Source organism: Bos grunniens, chromosome 21 (assembly GCF_055505025.1).
Source record: "Bos grunniens cultivar Pamir isolate PY7600 chromosome 21, Bosgru_T2T1.0, whole genome shotgun sequence".
NCBI lineage: Eukaryota > Metazoa > Chordata > Mammalia > Artiodactyla > Bovidae > Bos > Bos grunniens.
The window spans coordinates 19295189-19309622 of record NC_141185.1 but is presented as its reverse complement, the minus strand read 5'-3'; the positions used below and the strand labels follow the sequence as shown (position 1 = coordinate 19309622).

The 14434-nt window shown below is 38.0% G+C and overlaps 1 long non-coding RNA gene across 1 annotated transcript; it reads right to left on the bottom strand.

Moving 5' to 3' along the window:
- Positions 1 to 365: 365 nt before the first annotated feature.
- On the bottom strand, positions 366 to 8481 carry LOC147349197 (uncharacterized). The gene is made up of 2 exons (XR_015150322.1): positions 8355 to 8481; positions 366 to 493 (listed from the first exon to the last, which is right to left on the bottom strand). It is a non-coding gene; the product is annotated as an uncharacterized LOC147349197 (long non-coding RNA).
- Between the last annotated feature and the right edge of the window lie 5953 nt (positions 8482 to 14434).

Below are 14434 nucleotides of genomic sequence, written 5' to 3'. Positions count from 1 at the left end.
TCCAAAAAAGGTCCTTAAAGGGCTTCCCTGATAACTCAGTGGTTAAAGAATCTGCCTGCAATGTGGGGGACCTGGGTTCAATCCCTGGGTTGGGAAGTCCCCTGGAGAAGGGAATGACTACCCACTCCAGTATTCTTGCCTGGAGAATTCCATGGATGGGGAAGCCTGGTGGGCTACAACCCATGGGGTCGCAAAAGAGTCAGAGGAGGCTGAAGCGTCCAACACTGCTGAAGAGTCAAATGCAACAAGGCGAGGCTGCTGTGCAGTGTTCTTGGCAGAAGGGAGGGGCCAGAGTTCTCACAGTCAGGGTGCAGGTGTGCAGCTCACAGGTCACGCGCAGAGCCAAGTGCAGCCTCTCCGCACACAGTCCACCGCCATCTTGAGTTGAGTGCATTCCTGCTGGCCGCCCATGGAGCTGAGGTGTCCGACAGCCGTTTGGCGCTAGGGACTCTGAAACGTCTGGTGAGAGGCCCTATGAGCACGGGAAACTAGACTAAGCCCAAAGGAAAAGAAAAACATTAGATTTTACTTTATTACCTAGATTTTTCTCCTCTGAACTGAGGTGTCTGACACCTGTTCGGCTGTAGGAGCTCTGGTCTGAAGTACCAGGTGAGAGGCCCTGTGAGCAAGAGAAACTAGACTAAGTCAAAAGGAAAATAAAAAGGTCAACTTTTATTTTTATTACATTATGCAGACTTTATTTTTATGTCCAGGGAATTGCTAATGGACTTCAGCTACATGATGTTCATTGATGGTTATGGAACTTTAAAAAAGATGCATGTAAATTATTTGAAATTCCTTCAATTCAAAGATGGAGCCTTCCTCCCCTCCCCTCCCCTCCCCTAGGTATGAACTAGACTTTGTGATGTGGTTCTAATGAACAGAATGTGGCCAAAGTGACTATTTATAAACTAATGGGCTCCTACCAGAGCCTGTGTCTATCTTGGGATACTAACCTTTGGAACCCAGTCACCAGGTTTTAAGAAAGCTCAAGCCGTGTGTCAAGTCCAGGTCCTCAACCCACCGAATTACTGTCAGTCTTTGAGTTTTCCAGTTGGAGACTTAGTTATCATAGAGCAAAGACAAAATTCCCTGAAGTCCTGTACACATTCTAGAACCACATAATCCATATGGGTTGATTTATAACACTATATTCTGTAGCAAAGTTATTCTGCAACATTATATAAATGGAATATATACATACTCTTATAAGTCTTTTATTCAGATGTTCCATAAACCTAAGAAAAATGTATATATAGAATTTTCAATAGTGAAAAACATTTGGTAAAGTACATAAATCTCTTCTTTCTGTATCAATTTATTTGTAAGTAAATTTTTTAGAGAGTTTTAGGTTCACAGAAAAAAGGAAAATATAGAGATTTTTCCTATACACCCTGCCCTTACACATGCAAAGCCTCTCCTCTTAATCAAAGTTCCTCACCCGAAGAGTACAAACATTAAAATTAGTGACCTACATTGACACCATGATCAACCAAAATTCGTAGTTTATATTAGGTAAAGGCAGAGGAACCAGAGATCAAATTGCCGACATCTGTTGGATTATCGAAAAAGCAAGAGCATTCCAGAAAAACATCAACTTCTGCTTTATTGATTCTGCCAAAGCCTTTGACTATATGGATCGCAACAAGCTGTGGAAAATTCTTAAAGAGGTGAGAATACCAGACCACCTGAAAAAACTGTATAAAGGTCAAGAAGCAACAGTTAGAACTGGACACAGAACAGAGTGGTTCCAAATCAGGAAAGGAATACATCAAGGCTGTATATTGTCACCCTGCTTATGTAACTTATATGCAGAGTACCTAATGAGAAATGCTGGACTGGATGAAGCACAGACTGGAATCAAGATTGCCAGGAAAAATATCAATAACCTCAGATATGCAGATGACACCACACTTATAGCAGAAAGCAAAGAAGAACTAATGAGCCTCTTGATGAAAGTGGAGGTGAGTGAAAGAGGAGAGTGAAAAAGTTGGCTTAAAACTCAACATTTGGAAAACTAAGATCATGGCATCTGATCCCATCACTTCATGGCAAATCGATGGGGAAACAATGGAAAGAGTGACAGACTTTATTTTGGGGCTCTCCAAAATCACTGCAGATGGTGCCTGCAGCCATGAAATTAAAAGATGCTTGCTCCTTCGAAGAAAAGTTATGACCAACCTAGACAGCATATTAAAAAGCAGAGACATTACCTTGCCAACAAAGGTCCGTCTAGTTAAAGCTATGGTTTTTCCTGTAGTCATGTATAGATGTGAGAGTTGGATTATAAAGAAAGCTGAGTGCTGAAGAATTCATGCTTTTGAACTGTGGTGTTGAATAAGACTCTTGAGAGTTCCTTGGACAGCTCAAGGAGATTCAACCAGTCCATCCTAAAGGAAATCAGCCCTGAATATTCATTGGGAGGACTGATGCTGAAGCTGAAATTCCAATACTTTGGCCACCTGATGTGAAGAACTGACTCACTGGAAAAGACCCTGATGCTGGAAAAGATTGAAGGCAGAAGGAGAAGGGGACAACAGAGAATGAGATTGTTGGATGGCATCACCGACTCAATGAACATGAGTTTGAATAGGCTCCAGGAGTTGGTGATGGACAGGGAAGCCTAGCATGCTGCAGTCCATGGGGTTGCAGAGAGTTGGACACCACTGAGCAACTGAACTGAACTGAACTATTTGGTATTGCACATTCTACGAGTTTGAACAAATACATAATGACATGTTAGAGGACATGGTAACCCACTCCAGTATTCTTGCCTGGAGAATCCCATGGACAGAGAAGCCTAGCAGGCTACAATCCATAGGGTCTCAAAGAGTCGGACACGACTGAAGCAAATCAGCAGAGCATATACTGACATGTATCAACTATTGTATATGAATTAGAATATTTTAATGATTATCAAACCAATTAGCACAATTTAATAGCTTATTCACATTAGAAAAGACATAAGTGTTTTCACTGTCCTAAAAATTGTCTGTGCTTTACCTATCCATTTTTATGGTTTTCACAGTTTTGCCTTTTTCAGAATGTCATATAATTGAAATAATACAGGTGTACTCTTTTCAGGTTGGCTTGTGCTTATTTGTCAATTGTATGTATGCAAAGAGCTGACTCATTGGAAAGACCCTAATGCTGGGAAAGATTGAGGGCAGGTGGAGAAGAGGGTGACAGACAATGGGATAGTTAGATGGCATAACCAACTTAATGAACATGAGTTTGAGCAAGCTCTGGGAGACAGTGAAGGACAAGAAAGCCTGGCGTGCTGCAATGCAAAGAGTCTTTGCAGTGCAAAGAATCAGACAAGAGTTAGCAACTGAACAACAACAACAATACATTTATTATTTACAAAATAAGACCTTAATTTTGTCTTATATGTAGCATATATATAGTATATATATATATATATGTAGTATATACAAGCATATATATATACAGTTTTATATCAACTATGTTAGTTGTGGGCCTCTGTATTTTTGGACTTACATATGTAATTTTAAATTCTTCCCAACTTTGACCATATTCCAGGTGATATAAACTGAACAAGTATTACATTTTAATCAGAAAAATACTCAGATCTTAGATATTTTTTAAATCATTTTTATCTAATAAAAGGAGGAAATTAACAGCCATAAATATTTTACAGTTGGAGATATTTTAATGATTATCAAGCCAATTAGCACAACTTAATGGTTTATTTACATTAGAAAAGACATAAATAAGTATTTTAAAGTTATTGACCTATCCTTTTTTGATTAAGCATGCAATTATTTCTCAAATAAATGAAGATACGTCAGGATTGTAACACAGAAGGAAAATGAAATAATTATCGCCCCAGCATGAAATTATTTCAAATGATGCTTTTAGAGTTAGAAAGTAGTTCTAAGTGTATTTCAAAGTTTTGTTACAAAATATCATAAACAAGGAAATAATGGTCAAAAGCACTGCCTGTACTGTGCTTTCTTTGTATGTTTTAATGTGCTTAGAATGAAAACTATTTCTGTTTAGCTGATCAAAGCTGTTTTGGATTTCTTATTAAGATGGCAGAGCTTCACCTGTGAATTTTTATAGAAGCCTGGGGAAACGCTCAGCAGGATCTAACTTTTTGTTGTGGGTAAAAAACATTTTCTATCTATGTGAAAGTTTGCTCTTTATTTGGCAGACAGAATCCCCTGGTGAGGTGAGCTTTAGTAGAAAAAAATACAATAAAACATACATCTTGAGAATGGAAGACTTCAAAGTGAGGAATGCACAATTGACCATTTATGCATTATCTGTGTTATCAAAAATAATATTCTGCTTTTGAAATAGATGATAGACCCTTAAAAGCATAGCTGTTATATGAAGCATTTAGCTTTGTCTTTACTTTAAAGGAGGATTTATGGATCTTATACAATGTTAAATTCAAAACTCCTGGTTGCATTCTCCCCACTCTATTGTTTAATGTGTATACAGTATTAGCCACTATACAATCCGATCATATATGTTTGGTACGATAAAATTTAAGACATATAAAATTCACAAACAAGTTACCAAAGAGATGCTTTCAGATTCAATGGTGGGGTTTTTTCGGTTTTATTTTCAAAATAAATGTTTTAAAAATGAATATATTGTCAGATGCTTAAAGAAGTATTCGTACTATAGTCATGGATGAATATATCCCCCTTAATTCATACGTTGAAGTCCTAACCCTCACTACCTCAGAAGAAGTGAAGTGAAGTGAAGTCGCTCAGTCGTGTCCGACTCTTTGCGACCCCATGGACTGTGTAGCCTACCAGGCTCCTCTGTCCTTGGGATTTTCCAGGCAATAGTACTGGAGGGGATTGCCATTTCCTTCTCCAGTGGATCTTCCTGACCCAGGGATAGAACCCAGGTCTCCCGCGATGCAGACAGACGCTTTACCATCTGAGCCACCAGTGAAGTCCAATCTGATCTTATTTGGAAACAAGGTCATTGCAGATGTATTTAGTCAAGATGAGGTCGTAGCAGAGTAAAGGGATGTCCTAACCCTACATAACTGATGTCCTTACAAAAAAGGGAGATTTGGATACACAGGCAGGGAGGTTACTAGGTGAAGGCTGAAATTATGCTGCTATAAGCCAAGAGAGATTGCAGATAGACATGCAAAAGATTCTTCCCTAATGACTTCTGAGGAAGTATGCCTCTGCTGACAACTTGATCTCAGATGGCTAGCCTTCAGAACAGTGAAACAATAGATTTATGAGTTTAAGTCATTCAGTTTGTGGTACTTTGTTCGAGTACACGGAGAAAGTTAAAGATAGTTAACTAATTTGATAAGTAGAAAACTAATTATCAGTAGAATAAAGTACTGATACCTGTCAGAGAAAAGTATTCTAACAATTTTGGTTTTACAAGTGTTGAATAGAGGTCAACATCAATAGATAAGTTTACTATTGATGTTTAATCAAGACAGTTCTAATAGATAACTGCTTTCAAATTACTATCTAATTATACTCAGACAACTCTAATACTATATATGCAATTATATTCAAACAGTTATTTCATGAGTCCCAAAGAAGTACATCTTTCAGGGAAAAAATTTAAGACTTTATATGACTTCTGGAATTGATTTTAATCTTGCTACAACTTTCTTCCCAAATGATTAAGAATGAAGTTACTTCCATGTTGACCTGTAAAAATAATGTTAAGAATTAAAAAGTACTGATCAAGGGATGAGTCAATCAGCTTCAAAATAATTTAAGTAAACTCAATGTATTTATTGAAAATGAGCAGTTCACAGTACACCTGAAGATGAATTACTCTGCGTTGTGTGAAATATCACCACAGGGAACCATTCCACTGAGCTCTAGGACTGGTGGGGAGAGAGGAGGATGCCTCCTGGGAACACTGGAGTCGCTATGCTGCTGCTGCTGCTAAGTTGCTTCAGTTGTGTCCGACTCTGTGCAACCCCATAGACGGCAGCCCACCAAGCTCCGCCTTCCCTGGAATTCTCCAGGCAAGAACACTGGAGTGGGTTGCCATTTCCTTCTCCAATGGAGTCTCTATAATTTACTACAAAATAAAGAATTGATGAGGGACTCAAATTTCTTAGTGTAAGATATTTCTGTTCTAATCATTACACCATATAACACTTGTTTTCAATTCAGTTTTCCAAGGAAAAAGTGTCTCACCAATAGTTATTCACAATTATTAGATAGGATACTGATAGATACTTGCCCAAATCCACTATTTTAAATGCAAGCTTCCCAGGTGGCACTGGGTTGGGAAGATCTCCTGAATGAGGGCACCCCAATGCACTTCAGTATTCTTGCCTGGAGAATATATTGGACAGAGGAGCCTGGTGGGCTATAGTCCAAAGGCTGGCAAAGAGTTGGACCCAACTTAAGCAACTTATCTCACATGCGCACACTATTTTCACATCAGATCAGATCAGATCAGTCGCTCAGTCGTTTCCGACTCTTTGCGAGCCCATGAATCACAGCACGCCTGTCCATTACCAACTCCCGGAGTTCACTCAGACTCACGTCCATTGAGTCAGTGATGCCATCCAGCCATCTCATGCTCTGTTGTCCCTTTCTCCTCCTGCCCCCAATCTCTCCCAGCATCAGAGTCTCTTCCAGTGAGTCAACTCTTCTCATGAGATGGCCAAAGTACTGGAGTTTCAGCTTTAGCATCATTCCTTCCAAAGAAATCCCAGGGCTGATCTCCTTCAGAATGGACTGGTTGGATCTCCTTGCAGTCCAAGGGACTCTCAAGAGTCTTCTCCAACACCACAGTTCAAAAGCATCAATTCTTCGGCACTCAGCCTTCTTCACAGTCTAACTCTCACATCCATACATGACCACAGGAAAAACCATAGCCTTGACTATACGGACCTTTGTTGACAAAGTAATATCTCTGCTTTTGAATATGCTATCTAGGTTGGTCATAACTTTCCTTCCAAGGAGTAAGCATTTTTTAATTTCATGGCTTCAGTCACCATCTGTAGTCATTTTGGAGCCCAGAAAAATAAAGTCTGACACTGTTTCCACTGTTTCCCCATCTATTTCCCATTAAGTGATGGGACCGGATGCCATGATCTTCATTTGCTGAATGTTGAGCTTTAAGCCAACATTTTCACTCTCACTTTCACTTTCATCAAGAGGCTTTTTAGTTCCTCTTCACTTTCTGCCATAAGGGTGGTGTCATCTGCATATCTGAGGTTATTGATATTTCTCCCAGCAATCTTGATTCCAGCTTGTGTTTCTTCCAGTCCAGCATTTCTCATGATGTACTCTGCATATTAGTTAAATAAACAGGGTGACAATATACAGCCTTGACGAACTCCTTTTCCTATTTGAAACCAGTCTGTTGTTCCATGTCCAGTTCTAACTGTTGCTTCCTGACCTGCATACAAATTTCTCAAGAGGCAGATCAGGTGTTCTGGTATTCCTATCTCTTTCAGAATTTCCCACAGTTGATTGTGATCCACACAGTCAAAGGCTTTGGCATAGTCAATAAAGCAGAAATAGATGTTTTTCTGGAACTCTCTTGATTTTTCCGTGTTCCAGCAGATGTTTGTAATTTGATCTCTGGTTCCTCTGCCTTTTCTAAAGCCAGCTTGAACATGAGGAAGTTCACAGTTCACATATTGCTGGAGCCTGGCTTGGAGAATTTTGAGCATTACTTTACTAGCGTGTGAGATGAGTGCACACTATTTTAAATGCACTGAATTTATAAATGTCACATTTATATAATAGATAAAATTAGAATATTTCAAATAATTCTGAAACAAGAGGTTATTAGCAAGACCTGATCTCTATTCTGCATATGATATCTCAATAAATACATTGTAGGAAAGGATTGCTTTACTAACATAGCTATGCCATCATTTAATATTCTTAATTATTTGTGTATTGTACATAGAATTCATTACTAAAAAAGAAGTGGAGGAGAATTAGGAGGGCTGGATTAAAAGATAAAATGTCACTACAGTGTTCCCTAAATTATAAAAGGCAGTTTTATTTTCTTTTTGTTTTCTCTTTGTATACAATATTTCCTCACATCTTACTTTCTGTCATAAAGATGTTAATAATAATTGCAGAGTGAGTAGTTTTGTTTTGTTTTTTTTTACTGGCTCCCTGCTTTTAGCATTTCTTTTAAGATCAGAAAGATCCTGCTTCTAAAACTTTTTATTTTCTGTCAGATACAAAAATTTCTGGTTATCTGCAAATCTTGTGCTAAACTTACATTTTTGATCTATGATGTATTGTATCCAAAGAAAATCATTTAAAATTACTTTTATATCTAGAAACTTATGCCACTTCAGCCATTGTCTTAGTTCAGGATGCAAAAGTAAAATATCATAGACCAGGTACCTTAAATAGCAAACTGTTTATCACAGTTCTAGAAGACTGAGAGGTCCAAGATTAGGTGCAGGCAAAGCAGGTTCCGGGCTCTCTCCTGGCTTTCCGATGGCTGCCATCTTTCTGTGTCCTCACAAGTGGAAGAAAGAGCTCTGGTTTCTTCCCCTTTTTATATGGACACTATGCCATCATGGGATTGCATCTAAACCTAATCATCTCATAAAAGCCCCACCTGCACATATCATTACACTGGGGATTTGGGCTTCACATATGAATTTTGGGAAACACATTCAGTCCATAACAGCAAGGGAAGTATTTTTTAAATGTTCTTTGTTGAAAGAGATACTTTACTGGTAAGATGATATCTATAGTGAAGTCATAACTAAAAGTCAAAGATTATAATAATTTTCCAGGCTCTATAGAAAAATTTCTTTGAAATAAACCTGAAAAATATAAAAAAGATACCCAACTATAATTCTTATGAAAAATATCTAAAGTCAAAAAAATGAGAAAATTTTAAAGTTATTTCCTATTTTTTTCTTCTAACTTCAAAACTCCTGCTGCTGCCGCCGCTAAGTCGCTTCAGTCATGTCCGACTCTGTGCGACCCCACAGACGGCAGCCCACTAGGCTCCTCTATCCTTGGGATTCTCCAGGCAAGAACACTGGAGTGGATTGGCATTTCCTTCTCCAATGCACAAAAGTGAAAGTGAAGTCACTCAGTTGTGTCCAACTCTTCACAACCCAATGGACTGCAGCCTACCAGGCTCCTCCGTCCATGGGATTTTCCAGGCAAGAGTACTGGAGTGGGGTGTCATTGCCTTCTCCACAAAACTCCTGGGACGTATTAATTTTACTGAAAATTGAAATACTATAATTATCGGTGCTTCCCAGGTGGCATCAGTGGTAAACAATCCACCTGCCAATGCAGGAGACATAAGAGATGCAAGTTTGATTCCTGGGTTAGAAAGATCCCCTGGAGGAGGGCATGGCAACCCACTCCTGTATTCTGGCCTGGAGAATCCCTTTGACAGAGGAGCCTGGCAGTCTGCAGTCCATAGGGTCACAAAGAGTTGGACATAGCTGAAGTGATTTAGCACACGTAGCTATAGGAGGATCTTAAGGACTCATAAAAAGAAGTTTGCAATTAAAAAATATTGTGATGCCATTAAATTGCTTTAAAACTTGCAATCACAGTCATCTCAGTTCAGTTTAGTCGCTCACTCATGTCCAACTCTTTGCAACCCCATGAATCGCAGCACACCAGGCTTCCCTGTCCATCACCAACTCCTGGAGTTCACGCAAACTCATGTGCATTGAGTCGGTGATGCCATATAGCCATCTCATCCTCTGTGGTCCCCTTCTCCTCCTGCTCCCAACCCCTCCCAGAATCAGGGTCTGTGCCAATGAGTCAACTCTTCTCATGAGGTGCCCAAAGTATTGAAGTTTCAGCCTCAGCATCAGTCCTTCCAAGGAACACCCAGGACTGATCTCCTTTAGAATGGACTGGTTGGATCTCCTTGCACTCCAAGGGACTCTCAAGAGTCTTCTCCAACACCACAGTTGAAAAGCATCAATTCTCTGTGCTCAGCTTTCTTCACAGTCCAACTCTCACATCCATACGTGACCACTGGAAAAACCATAGCCTTGACTAAACGGACCTTTGTTGGCAAAGTAATATCTCTGCTTTTGAATATGCTATCTAGGTTGGTCATAACTTTCTTTCCAAGGAGTAAGCAACTTTTAATTTCATGGCTGCAGTCACCATCTGCAGTGATTTTGGAGCCCAAAAAAATGAAGTCTGACACCGTTTCCACTGTTTCCCCATCTATTTCCCATGAAGTGTTAGGACCAGACGCCATGATCTTTGTTTTCTGAATGTTGAGCTTTAAGCCAACATTTTCACTCTCACTTTCACTTTCATCAAGAGGCTTTTTTTTTTTTTTCCTCTAATTTTATTTTATTTTTAAACTTTACATAATTGTATTAGTTTTGCCAAATATCAAAATGAATCCGCCACAGGTATACATGTGTTCCCCATCCCGAACCCTCCTCCCTCCTCCCTCCCCATACCATCCCTCTGGGCCGTCCCAGTGCACCAGCCCCAAGCATCCAGCATCATGCATCGAACCTGGACTGGCAACTCGTTTCCTACATGATATTTAACATGTTTCATTGCCATTCTCCCAAATCTTCCCACCCTCTCCCTCTCCCACAGAGTCCATAAGACTGTTCTATACATCAGTGTCTCTTTTGCTGTCTCGTACACCGGGTTATTGTTACCATCTTTCTAAATTCCATATATATGCGTTAGTATACTGTATTTATGTTTTTCCTTCTGGCTTACTTCACTCTGTATAATAGGCTCCAGTTTCATCCACCTCATTAGAACTGACATCAAGAGGCTTTTTAGTTCCTCTTCACTTTCTGCCGTAAGTGTGGTGTCATCTGCATATCTGAAGTTATTGATATTTCTCCCGGCAATCTTGATTCCAGCTTGTGCTTCTTCCAGTCAAGCATTTCTCCTGATGTACTCTGCATATAAGTTAAATAAGCAGGGTGACAATATACAGCCTTGATGTACTCCTTTTCCTATTTGGAACCAGTCTGTTGTTCCATGTTCAGTTCTAACTGTTGCTTCCTGACCTACATATGTTTCTCAAGAGGCAGGTCCGGTGGTCTGGTATTCCATCTCTTTCAGAATTTTCCACAGTTTATTGTGATCCACACAGTCAAAGGCTTATAAACATCCATTTAGGGAATGAGAAGATATGGTTTAATTGAACTCAAGATACTGACTTTTGTATATACCCCATTTTTAGAATACTCCTTTTATATTCCCTCTTTATACATGTAACTATTTTCTTTCTGTCAATCTAACATAATGTATTTATTATTCCACTAAATAATGGATGGTATTTATAATCCTCACTGATTTCTGAAGTAATATATATTGTTATACTTGTTTCACAGTTGTCTAATTATAAATAATGTGCAAAGAACAAATTAAAAACTCTAAAAAACTACCATGGCAAAAGTAGACCACATTTGAAAAAGAATTAAATAGAGCAACCTTAAGGGAAAAGTTGCAATTTTTTAAATTAAACAACTATTAAATAGTTGAAACAAAAAGACTTCAGATGACAGATTCAGCAGGCAAAAAACTAAACTAGAGGAAATCATTTGGAGTGAAAGAGAGACATGGACAGTCAAATGAGAGGGACAAAAATAACACTTTTAATTTGTGAAGAGTTAAAGAAGATCTGTTGGAGAGGTATCATTCAAGGAAATAATGAGTGAAAATTTACCAGAATTATTTCTCTAGAATCTTTAAAAAAAAAAAAAAGATGCAGAATGAAACATACATACATTTTTGTTCCAGAGTAACTGAAATCCCACAAAGCAAGTGCCCTTCATCTTGGGAATGATCATAGGTAAGGGCAAGTTCCTGCTCCTTGCAGGTATCTCCAGAATCCATGTATCCATTGTCTTTCATGACTTCTGCAGTTTGTTTTCATGGAGGTTATCTCTTTACAATTATATTCTTTAACCATATCTGAGAGAAGATATAAAATGTGCAATCCCTGGAGGCTGAGTAGCCCTCCCCTTCTAATGTAGAATTTGAGGGGTAGAGGATGACTTCATATCAGTGCAGGGCTTTTCGGTAGATCTCCTTTCCCAGGAACTTAGACTTTCACTTGTCTTTTTCTTTTCCAAGGAGCCACACCTTTGCTAAGAGCTGATTCAGTTCCATACTTTTCTATTTCTAGACTAAATTGCACATGCTTTGAGCCTGTTAGGATTTCAAGGGAGACCAATACTTCTAGAATTATTTAATCTTTTTAGTATTATATTATCTTTTTACTTACCCATTTACCCAGCTGAAATGATTCACTCACTGCTCTGTAAATCCAGTGAGGACTTTTATAAGGGAATGGTGGCTCTCTTCTTGATCTAATGCTTAGCACTAAACTAAGCTTTAAGTCTCCCATGTCACTCAAAGCAGTCTTAATTTTATTTTTTATCAATTGGCGATAATCCTAAAAGTTTCTAAAAATGTGTTATTACTTTTCATCTCTGCTTAAAAACATGAGCCAATGAGCCAGTTCTTTTGGGGTGTGTATAAAATTACTTTAATAGCCTATCAAATGCAAGAAAGAGCATATAACCCACCTTTTTGTTTTTAACTTCTTTAAAATGAAAGTTTAGTGAATACACCTTAGACATTCCAAATGATCACATGTTAGAATTTTAAACACATTTTTTACACTTCATAATATGGCTAGATATTTTTGACTTTCATTAACAGTTTCCTTAGGCTTTCTGCCTAACCCCCAGAATAGTGCCACATATTTTAATTTTTGTTACAGCAACAACTCACTCCTAGTATTAACTTCTATTTTGGATAGTTTATACAAGTTATGTAGCAGTGAAAAGAATGTTAAAATTCCAGCAGCTTACAAAAATAGGTATTTACTTCTCTATCACATTACATAATGTCACAGATTGGCTTCTGTTCTCTTCTTCATTCAGGGGTTCAGGCTGTTGGAACATTGACGAAACAGAATGTCTAGTATTTACTCAAAATTTACTAGCCATGCTAGGAAATGGGGCTATAAAAAAAAATCAATTAAGCAGATTCATAGTCGATTCTACTTATTAGCATTATCACAATTTAGTTTAAATATATATAGAATTAAAATATGATAGCAAACTTTCAAAATTTGGAAACATAGAAAAAGACTCTAAAGGATTTTAAGACTGTTATTTGAGAAGTACTAAGAGATCTGATAAATTAGAATGTAGTTTGTCAAGAATACCTATTGAATTTGTAAAGTAATTCTTATGATTAATAGAAAAGAGTGCATGACATGAGGAATAGAGGGTGAGCTTAGTAATAATTAATATTTAATTACTCTAAAAAAAGTAGAAAAGCAATTTAAAAAAATAGTAAATTGTAAAGTATTTGAAATATTCATTGCATTTTACTTTTAGTATGCTAATTATTGTGTTATCTTGTTCAGAAAATATATTTTATCACTGATGTCTTGTATAGTTGTTATTTTGATATTTTGTCCTCCCACTTATTTTAAATACAGCAGAATGTTCATGTTTTACAGTGTCTCTGGGAATAGGATTGGTAGTCAGCTATCGAAGGAGGTGTCAAAGAACCAACTATGGCTTCAGATGTCCTATTTAGAACCCAAAGTCTACCACTTGGGTCCATGTGACCTTAAAATTTTTAACACATTATGCCTTGGTTTCACCATTTTAGCATAATAAGCCTTAAGGGATAAGTTTGTTAGGAGTTTTAAATAAGTCATCTGTGATGGTTGATTTATGTGCAAACCTGACTGGGCTAGAGGATGCCCGTATAGCTGGTAAATCATCATTTCTGATTATGTCCCTGAGGGTTTTTCCAGAAGAGATTAACAATTGAATTGGCAGACTAAGTAAGGAGGTCACCCTTATCACACTAATGCACATGAACATCACCCCAAACTTTTGAGGGCCTGAATAGACAAAAAGGCAGAGGAAGGACAAACCTGTGCTTTTTCATAAGCTGAGGTATACATCTCCTCTAGCGCTTAGATATCAGTGCTGCTAGTCCAAGGCCTTCGGATGCAGATCAGGTCCAATACAATCCAACCCCCAATTCTAGGACTTTTGGACTTGAACTTTCACCATGAGTTCACCTTGTTTTCAAATCTTTGGATTCAAACTGAATTATATCATAGGTTTTCCTCATTCTCCAGGGGGTGGCGTATCGTGGACTTCCCATGACTCAATAATCCTGTGAGACAATTTTTATAATAGATAAATATCTATACTATTGGTTATGTATCTCTAGAGAACATTGACTAATAAAAATCTGTATAAAAGTAATAAACACAAGCTCAAGCATAGAATCAGTGTTATATTATTAGTTAGAATGTATGGTTTTCCCAGTAGTCATGTATAGATGTGAGAGTCGGACCATTAAATAAGGCTGAGTGCTGAAAAATTGATGCTTTTGAACTGTGGTGTTGGGGAAGACTCTTGAGAGTCCCTTGGACTGCAAGGAGATCAAACCAGTCAATCCTAAAAGAAATC